Source organism: Arachis stenosperma, chromosome 9, assembly GCF_014773155.1.
Source record: "Arachis stenosperma cultivar V10309 chromosome 9, arast.V10309.gnm1.PFL2, whole genome shotgun sequence".
Lineage (NCBI taxonomy): Eukaryota > Viridiplantae > Streptophyta > Magnoliopsida > Fabales > Fabaceae > Arachis > Arachis stenosperma.
In genome coordinates this window covers 140,803,243-140,814,056 of record NC_080385.1, presented here as the reverse complement: position 1 = coordinate 140,814,056, position 10,814 = coordinate 140,803,243, and the positions used below count along the sequence as shown (strand labels likewise).

Sequence of the window (10,814 nt, the reverse complement as noted above, 5' to 3'; positions counted from 1 at the left end):
CAAAAAGCGTATAAATTATCCGCTCATCATTTATCTAAGTGGTTAATTTTAAATTCCAGTTCTTACAAAAATGGGTGGTATGGCTGATAAATCCATATTTTATGATATTTATTTGCTCTATTTGGGTGGATTTCATCAACTTTTCCTACACTTATTCCATTGAAATAGCATAGTTTTGTAATTCTCCCTAGAATTGTGCTTAATTATGAAAACATGCTTTTTAGGCCTTAAAATAGCTAATTTTAATTCACTTTAATCCCATTTAGTGCCTTGATATATTTGTTAAGTGATTTCAGGTTTCCAAGACAAGTATGGGATGGAAGAAGTGAAGAGAAAAGCATGCAAGGTGGAGAATTCATGAAGAAATGAAGTTTGGAGCTTTTCAGCGGTGTGCGCACGCACAAGCATGCGTGCGTACGCACAAGGGAGATTTTCAATCGACGCGTACGCGTGACCCACGCATATGCGTGGGATGAATTTTGCCAAGTGACGCGTATGCGTGACCCGAATCATGTGACCTCATTAGTGCAAAGTTTTTGGGGCAAATTCTGGGCCTCCAGGATCCAAGTCCAACTCATTTCCAAGGCTATTTCATACAGAATTGAAGCTTAGAGAATGGGGGGAGCAAATTAGGGTTAGATTTTTATCATGTAGTTCATTTTCTAGAGAGAGAAGCTCCCCATTCTCTCTAGAACTTAGGGTTTTTAGTTTAATTTCTTTGTAATTTTTCTTTTTAATTCTTGTTTTAATCTAGTTTCTTCTACCTTTTCTTGATTTCTTGCTTTAATTTCCTTAGTTTATCTTGTCATTTTCTCTATTTTTGCCACTTTTATGTATTTGCACTCTTGTTACTTTAATTTTCATTTAATGCAATTTTATGTTTCATGCCTCTTTTATTGTTGAATTTAGTTGCAATCTTTATTTTCCTTGCTTAGTAGTTGTAGCATTTATTATTTCTTGTTATTTTACCATGCTTTCTTTCTATACCTACCAAATGTTTGATAAAATGCTTGGTAGGATTTTTGTCTAGTTTTTCTCACTCTTGGTTGGGAAATTGTGTGGTTTGGGTGAAATTGAGTGATGGATGTCCATTCCACATTGTGTGAGGATTGTTAATTAATTTGGTTTTCCTTGACTCTAAGTGACCCCTTAGTGTTGACTTAGGACTTAGGGATTGAGATTAATTATGCCTAGTTGACTTATTCAAGATGTAGGATTGACTAATTGGGATTAATTCACACACAATTACCATGAGTCCTTTTTACCATTTAATTTCCATTTGCATTGCTTTTACTTGCTTGCATTTAATTACTTGCCATCTAAGTTTCTTGCATCTCATAACCAAAACCCCAAAAATACATCCATAGCCAATGATAAACACCTAATTGCAACTCTTAGGAAAGATGACCCGAGAGTTTAATACTCTCGGTTTATAATTATTTTGATTGTGACATATCTTTTGGATTAAACATTTGATGATGGAGAATTAATTGTTGGTTTGGACTATGCTACTAACGAATTGATTTCTAATTTTGATTGAATTCCAAACCGACACATAAATTCTCTCGCTGTCAAATTTGGTGCCGTTGCCGGGGGGTTGCAATGTGTGCTTATTTTTTGCTATTGTAAATATGTGAATATGTGAATAGCTTGTTTTTTATTGATTGCTTGTTTTTGATAGTTTTAGGAGTTCATTTTATTTGTTCTTGTTACCTTTGGTTTTTTATGTGAATATGTGGATATGTGAATATGTGGATAATCTATGAATTCTCACCCATTGCATTGTGAGCTTTGTTGCTATTGTGCTATAGGAAATTGGAAATTTCAAATTCTTGTTACCTAGATGGAATGAAAGGAATTCACAACAAGATTTGGGTGCACAAGCTTTGGAATCTCAAAAACCTTGGAGGATACAAAATTGGGTGGGATTTCAAAGAGGTTTAATGAGAGCTCCATAAGTCCAACTTAAGGACAATAAACCAAAGTGCTAGGAGAGAGACACCCTACCATGGTAACGTCTTTCTTGCCCTTGCTCTTTGTTTACAATTTTGGTTTCTTGCATTTTTGCTTATCTTAGATAGCTTAGGTTAGTTTAATTTTTGAGTTTAGTAGGTAAATTTGCATGTGGGTCATGAGATTTTGGATGTTTGGAGGTTTTGGGGTTGAGCTTTCATTGAGCTAAGGTTGAATACCTTAGGATTTTTGAGAAAAATTTTTGGAAAACAGGGCATCTGTGCGTGCGCACACACTTGTGCGCGCGCACACAACTTCTATTTTCTGTGTCTTGTGCGTGCGCACTGACCTGTGCACATGCACACTAAGGGTTATGCCCTCTGCTCGCAGTGCCAGCACAACTTGTGCGTGGGCGCTCCCCTATTTTTCCTTGACCTGTGCGCGCGCACCCACTTGTGCGTATGCACACAACACTTTTCTCGCGCTTCTGTGCGGCCGCACAAGCTTGTGCGTCCGGACGCCAACTTGCATCCCCTTTGTTGGGAGCGTTGGCACAGCCTGTGCGCGGCTCTTTTCGCGTTCTGTGCGTATGCATGGACCTGTGTGCGCACGCACACATGGCCCTCCCCTTAAAAATTTTTTTTCTTTCTGTGCGTGGGCACACATCTAAATAAGGCCTCTATTCGCGGTGCTAGCATGCATAGTGCGAACGTATAATTTTACAATTTTGCCCACCGACGCGTACGCGTCCCCCGCACGTGCACGTCACATTGCATTTTCTCTATTTCACGTGTACATGTCGATCCTCTTTTTCGCCCACACCAAGCGCACACGTTACCAACGCGTACGCGTGGGTCCCTTCCTTGTTTTACAATATTCTCTTCTCCTCTTCTCTCTATTTCTTCTCTCCTTCTCTCTTCTCCTTTCTTCTTCTCTTCTTTAACCACCATCGGCACTATCCTTCACCACCTCCCTCACCCACCTTTAGTTAGTTAGTTAGTTAGTTAGTTAGTTATTTGTTTAGCTAGTTAGTTTAATTCTATGTTCTTGTGCTAAGTGTTGGATAATTGAGTTGATTTGTTGATTCTGTGAGACATTGCTGCAGAATCATTGATATTGTTATTGCTATTAATTGTTGGATGTCTTCATTGAGGTCATACATTGTTGCTTGATATTGAGTTTTGAATGTTGAATATTTGCATATACCAAGCACTCATAATATTGCCTTTGAAAATGCTTTTGGATTTCAAAATTGCATGTGTTGGCCACCATGTAATTTGATTTCATTATCTAAGTTAGGCAGTTTGTTCTTTCTTGATGCATTTTTTGTTAGGTGACCTTTATTTATGATTGATTTTTATTTAAGTCACCTATTTGATGCATTGAAATTAGGAAATGTGGAATTGGATCATAAGCTTACCTAGTGACATTTTTTGAGCTTTTAAACTTTATGGACTATGCTTGTCATGCTTTCCACTTCAAGTCATTTAGGTTGCTTTATTATCCAATTCACAATTGCCTAATTCTTGCTTGAATACTTTCACGCCTCTTTATTGCTTGCTAGTTTATCTTAATTTCCAAGTTTCTTTTAAAGTATTTCAAGCACACTATAATGAGTGGAGTGTGTATTTTCTTTGTATAATTGTGACATCGCTTTCCATGCTAGTGTGTGTATTCTAAGTTGCGCGGTTTAGGATACACACACTTGTTTCTCTTCATGTCACAAACTTATTTACTCACTCATTTTAGTGCATATCACCTCATTCCAACAATCCATTCTTCCTTGTTTTTGTCTTCACTCATCTTACTATCTTATTTTCTATTCTTCATGGATGAGTCACCATAAGCAACAAGGGAAGTGGGAGGAAGAGCACGCAACAACCGATTGATCCACCAGCTGAAGGTGGCAATTCGAAGTCGCCATATCTCCTTGTTCACCTTTGATTGTACGGAGGACCGTGCAAACCCTTAAGTGTGGGGAGGTCGTCACCAATCGGCGATCTTGGGTGACAAACTCTAATCCTAGCACTTTCGCACTCTTTTTGAATTCTTAGTTGCATCTATCTTATTAGTATGTATATATTTTAGAGTTTTAATTACATTCCCTTATTTTATTGCATACATATAATAAGCTTAGTTAATATAATGATATTTTTCAAGAAAGACATTTTTTGATAGGGCATTGACATCCTAATTGATTTTAGTTGAAACTTTTGGTTGAAACTTGCTTGATATATATTGTGGAACATATTTTTGAGTTAAACATACAACTTGTGAGTTTTTGAGCCTTATTGTGTGGTTACATCATTTGACCACTTATTTCATTCTTGTGTGTTGCTCTTCTCTATGATTGCAATCTCTGGTTTGTTTAATTCTATATATCCATTATTTAATGTATTTTTATGCATTTATGTGATTGAAGTTATCATTTTTTCATTATAACTCACTTAACTCAAATAGCCTACCATTTCATTTACCTTTGTTTGCCACCTTGAGCCTTTTTAATCCTCTTTTATTATTTATTTTACCACAGCATTAACCTTAAGCGAAAAAAAATAAAATATCCTTTATTTGAATCTTTGAATAGCTTAAGTTAGTGAGTGTGTGTGTCAACTAAGTGTGGGAAAGATTCAGGAACATTGGTTGATGAAAATGTGTTTTATTCTTGTTGAAAAATCTTGGGAATTTGGGTACATGCTCATGTAATGTTATAAAAATCATATGCATTGATGAGTTGGTGTATATTAAAAAAAAGAAAGAAATAATGAAAAGGGGACAAAATTACCCCAATATGACTTTCAATAATAATCAATGCATAGGTGATGGAATTGAATTTGATGCATGAGTGTGTGTATTTGTAAAAGTGAGAGTATGGGTAGCTAAGTTGGATATCAGAAGTTTATAGGTTGTGTGTGTGTTAGGTGATAATTTAGGTTAATCAAAGATTCAAATGCGAGCTCACCTAGCCATATATACATCCTTACCTTTGACCTTAGCCCCATTACAACCTTGAAAAGATCTCATGATATTTGCATATGTACATTAAATTTTTGTTGATTGGTTATATGAAGAACAAACTTTAGAGAGCATGATTAGAGGAGAAATGAGTGAATTGACCCTATACACTTAAATGATTAGAGCGGATTGATGAGCGGATAATTTGTACGCTTTTTGGCATTGTTTTTAGTATGTTTTTAGTAGTTTGAGTTGAGTTTTTAGTATATTTTTATTAGTTTTTAGTTAAAATTCACTTTTCTAGACTTTACTATGAGTTTGTGTGTTTTTCTGTGATTTCAGGTATTTTCTGGCTGAAATTGAGGGACCTGAGCAAAAATCTGATCCAGAGACTGAAAAGGACTGCAGATGCTGTTGGATTCTGACCTCCCTGCACTCGAAGTGGATTTTCTGGAGCTACAGAAGCCCAATTGGCGCGCTCTCAACGGCGTTGGAAAGTAGACATCCTGGGCTTTCCAGCAATATATGATAGTCCATACTTTGCCCAAGATTTGATGGCCCAAACCGGCGTTCAAAGTCACCTTCAGATTTCCCAGCGTTAAACGCCGGAACTGGCACCTAAATGGGAGTTAAACGCCCAAACTGGCATAAAAGCTGGCGTTTAATTCCAAGAAGAGTCTCTACACGAAAAATGCTTCATTGCTCAGCCCAAGCACACACCAAGTGAGCCCGGAAGTGGATTTTTATGTTATTTACTCATCTTTGTACACCCTAGGCTACTAGTTCTCTATAAGTAGGACCTTTTACTATTGTATTTTCATCTTCTGATCTTTGGAATCTTTTGTTCTTTAGATCTTTTGATCACTTTGGGAGGCTGGCCTCACGGCCATGCCTAGACCTTGTTCTTATGTATTTTCAACGGTGGAGTTTCTACACACCATAGATTAAGGTGTGGGGCTCTGCTGTACCTCGAGTATTAATGCAATTACTATTGTTCTTCTATTCAATTCCACTTGTTCTTATTCTAAGATATTCATTCGCACTCAAGAACTTGATGAATGTGATGATTATGTGACACTCATCATCATTCTCACTGATGAACAAAGTGACTGACAACCACTCTTGTTCTACAAGCAAACAAGGCTCTAATGTTTATCTCTTGGGTTCTTTAACCGGAATCTTCGTGGTATAAGCTAGAACTGATGGCGGCATTCAAGAGAATCTGGAAGCTCTAAACCTTGTCTGTGGTATTCTGAGTAGGATTCAATGATTGAATGACTGTGACGTGCTTCAAACTCCTGAGGGTGGGGCGTTAGTGACAGACGCAAAAGAATCACTGGATTCTATTCCGGCCTGATTGAGAACCGACAGATGGATAGCCGTGCCGTGACAGGGTGCGTTGAACATTTCCAATGAGAGGATGGGAGGTAGCCACTGACAACGGTGAAACCCTACATACAGCTTGCCATGGAAAGGAGTAAGAAGGATTGGATGAAGACAGTAGGAAAGCAGAGAGACGGAAGGGACAGCATCTTCATACGCTTATCTGAAGCTCTCACCAATGATATACATAAGTATCTCTATCTTTATCTTTATGTTTTATTCATCATCTATACCCATTTGAGTCTGCCTGACTAAGATCTACAAGGTGACCATAGCTTGCTTCATACCAACAATCTCCGTGGGATCGACCCTTACTCGCGTAAGGTTTATTACTTGGACGACCCAGTGCACTTGCTGGTTAGTTGTGCGAAGTTGTAGTGATCACGATTTCGCGCACCAAGTTTTTGGCGCCGTTGCCGGGGATTATTTTGTGTATGGACAACTGACGGTTCATCTTGTTGCTTAGATTAGGTATTTTTCAGAGTTCTTAAGAATGAATTCTAGTGTTTCAAGGTGATGTTCTTATCATCACCAAAGCTGATTGATTATCATCAATTTAGCTCTTGAATGCAATGTCCTGCTGAAGCTTGCCTATTCATGTCTAATTCCTTTAGACTGAAGCTTTAGACTAACATTGCATGATTCCTGGAATTCTCATTAAGAATTTTGATACCTTTATTTTCTTCTTCCACTTAATTTTCGAAAAATCCAAAAAAAAAAATTTACAAAATCATAAAAAAACCAACAATATTTTATGTTTCTTGTTTGAGTCTAGTGTCTTATTTTAAGTTTGGTGTCTTGCATGCATTGTTTATTTGATCTTGGTTCTATTTTCAAGTCAATAGTACAGGGAACTGAAGATTCAGAACATGCAGCAGAGGAATTACACAGAAAAAGCTGGGCGTTCAAAACGCCCAGTGAAGAAGGACAGACTGGCGTTTAAACACCAGCCAGGGTGCCTGGTTGGGCGTTTAACGCCCAAAAAGGTAGTGCATTGGGCGTTAAACGCCAGAATGTGCACCATTCTGGGCGTTTAACGCCAGGATGGCACAAGGGGGAGGATTTTGTTTTCAAAATCAATTTTTTTCAAGTTTTCAAAGTTTTTCAAAATCAAATCATATCTTTTCAATCAAATGTTTTCAAAATCAATTTCTTTTCTTTTTTAAAGATACTTGCTATCAATTAATAATTTGATTCAACATTTCAAGTATGTTGCCTTTTCTGTTGAGAAAGGTTTAATGTCTGAATCATATCTTTTCTTGTTAGCCAAGTCATTAATTTTTAAAATCAAATCTTTTTTTTAAAAATTGTTTTCAAATCATATCTTTTCAATCATATCTTTTTAAAACCATAACTTCTCAATCAAATCTTTTTAATCACATCTTTTTCAAAATAGTTTTCAAATCATATCTTTTTGATTTCTAATTTCAAAATTTTTTTCAAAAATTACTTGATTTCCTTCCCACTCTTGATTTTCGAAAATTAATTAAAGTTTTTCAAAATGTTTTTAAAATATTTTTAATTTAATTTTTGAAAATTTCTTCCCCTCTTCCCACATCCTTCTATTTATGGAGTACCACTCCTTCTTAATGCACAATTCGAACTCTATCTAATTAAGTTCGAATTCTTCTATCTCTTCCTTCTATTTTTCTTTTCCTCTGACACCTCAAGGAATCTCTATACTGTGACATAGAGGATTCCATATTTTCTTGTTCTCTTCTCTTTCATATGAGCAGGAACAAAGACAAAGGCATTCTTGTTGAAGCTGACCCTGAACCTGAAAGGACCTTGAAGCGAAAGCTAAGAGAAGCTAAGGCACAACTCTCAGTAGAGGACCTAACAGAAATCTTCAAGGAAGAAGAAACCATGGCAGCCGAAAACAACAACAATGCCAACAATGCAAGGAAGGTGCTGGGTGACTTTACTGCACCTACTCCCGACTTCTATGGGAGAAGCATCTCTGTCCCTGCCATTGGAGCAAACAACTTTGAGCTTAAGCCTCAATTTGTTTCTCTAATGCAACAGAATTGCAAGTTCCATGGACTTCCATTGGAAGATCCTCATCAGTTCTTAGCTGAATTCTTGCAAATCTGTGACACTGTCAAGACTAATGGGGTTGACCCTGAGGTCTACAGACTTATTCTATTCCCTTTTGCTGTAAGAGACAGAGCTAGAATATGGTTGGACTTACAACCTAAAGACAGCCTGAACTCTTGGGAAAAGCTAGTCAATGCCTTCTTGGCAAAGTTCTTTCCACCTCAAAAATTGAGTAAGCTTAGAGTGGAAGTCCAAACCTTCAGACAGAAGGAAGGAGAATCCCTCTATGAAGCTTGGGAAAGATACAAACAATTGATCAGAAAATGTCCTTCTGACATGCTTTCTGAATGGAGCATCCACTACAAGAAAATGGAACATTTGTAACAAAAAATTTGTATCAAATTTAGAATTGTTACAAAAAAATGATTTTTTGTAATAATAATTAGTAATTGTTACAAAAGAATAATGTTTTGTAACAATATTACAAATTGTTACAAAACATGATAATATTTTGTAACAACCTGTTTTATTTTGTTACAAATTATGTTAGTTTTTGTAACGAGATGGTATTTTGTTACAAAATATTGTAATATTTTGTAACAAAAAAAAAGAAGTTGCAAAATTCGAAATATTTTGTAACAATTTTTTTTTTGTTTCAAAAAATCCAATTGTTTTGTAACAAAACAACTTTTTGTTTCAAAAACTCCAATTATTTTGTAACAAAAAATTAATTTGTCACAAAATTCAATATTGTTTGTAACAAGTTAATTATTTGTCACAAAATATAAGTATATTTTATAACATTTTTTTTAAAATGTTAAACACTTTAAGAGTAAAAAAAATTGTGTATATAATTTTTTCAAAATAATTTTATTTTGTTTCAAAAATTAAAATTTTTTACATACTATTTATATTCATTAGCCGCTAGCTATAATATCCAGTATTTTTGAAATTCTAAATATAAATAAATTGTTTTATAACATCAGAAATTATTTTATTAAAGATAATCAAAGAAAGTTTTGATTAATTGAATTTGAAATAAATTAAGATTATTATCTAATTTTATAATTATTAAAATATTTTCTATATTTAAATTATAAAGTTGTTAGTTATGAAATAATAAGAATTTTATATGATTTAGACTGAATAATTAATATTTTAAAATATTAATACTATTGTTTTGGAAAATAAAAAATTAAATATATTTTTTTATTTTTTGATTTGAACATTTTATTGAAAATAATTTGTAAAATTGATGAACAATAATATTTTTATACGTTATTATTATTGGATTAAATTTTGGTTTTCAATTATTCTATTACTCTAATTTTATTGAAATTACCCAAACTACCCCTAACCAAACCCTAATTCACTAAGAACGAAATCCAACCCAAGCCCCTCACTCTCAGCCGCAATACTTCTTTCCCTTCAGCAAACAATCAGAAAAATAAAAGAAAGAAAGGGGGAAGCAGGGGAAGGGGCCGCAGAGAAGGGAAGAAGGATAGGAAGAAGCTCCGCGCCGCTGTGCAACCCGCTGCGCCTCGCCGCCAGATTGCCACGCGTGAGGAGCCGTGTCGTTGCCATTGCCGTGGGTGAAGTTCGCCCCTGGCGCTAGTTGAGGCCGCTGCTGTGAAACAGAGATGAGAGAGAGATCGAAACGGGCTTTGAATAAGAGAATCGCGCGAGAAAGGAGGAGAGTCATCGCGGGCTGGCCGCTGGAGGAGCCCCTGCTGTGAGCTCGCGTCGTGTGCACCGTCGTACCCTAGCCGTGTTGCTACTGCCGTCATGCCCTGGTGCCATCAAGTGAAGCCACCACCATCGATTGGGAAAAACCCGAAGAGTGAGAGGGAGCCCGCAGAGAGAACGCGATAGCCAGAGAGGAAAATACCGTTTCTGCCGTCGCCGCCATCACCCTGGTTGTCGCCGTCGCTACCACGTGATGGAGGAGGAAGTTGCTGTGCCACCATCCAAGTTTGCCGCCGCAGTCTCACGTACTGCTGCCGCCGCAGTCTCCCGTACTGCTGCCGCTGCTTTTTTGTTCTGTTATTACTTTCTAATTGTTGTAAGGCATTCTTGCTCTTGTTTCAATTTGAGTTAGCCTTGAATTTCCAGAATTGTTACTTTTTTATCCGATTTGAATTAATCATTTTGCTTGCTACCGTGGCCACCTCACGTTGCTGCTGACTCTGAAAAATTGCTGCTACTACTGTAATCCCAAATTGGAGAGGAGAGGAGGCGTTTAACCTCGTCATTGTTGCTGCTGCCGGAACCAACACCGGGACTGCCGCTATATGGTTCAGTCACTTCTTATTTGCGGTAAGCGTTTACGTTTCGGTAACCCCTTTAGTCTCTGTTCTGTTATACGTTGAGGTGTTGTGGCATTCATTATTATGCGAGTTAACCTCGGTCGTTATATGTCGCGATTAGAGTTGCTGTGGTTACTGCGAAAGTGGCTTGGAGCTGTGAGGTTGCGGTTGTTTGTGAAT

The 10,814-nt window shown here is 36.8% G+C and overlaps 1 non-coding gene across 1 annotated transcript; it reads right to left on the bottom strand.

Annotated features, from left to right (window-relative positions):
* Nucleotides 1–8,562: 8,562 nt before the first annotated feature.
* On the bottom strand, nt 8,563–8,670 carry LOC130952622 (small nucleolar RNA R71). The gene has a single exon (XR_009074799.1). It is a non-coding gene; the product is annotated as a small nucleolar RNA R71 (small nucleolar RNA).
* Nucleotides 8,671–10,814: the final 2,144 nt, after the last annotated feature.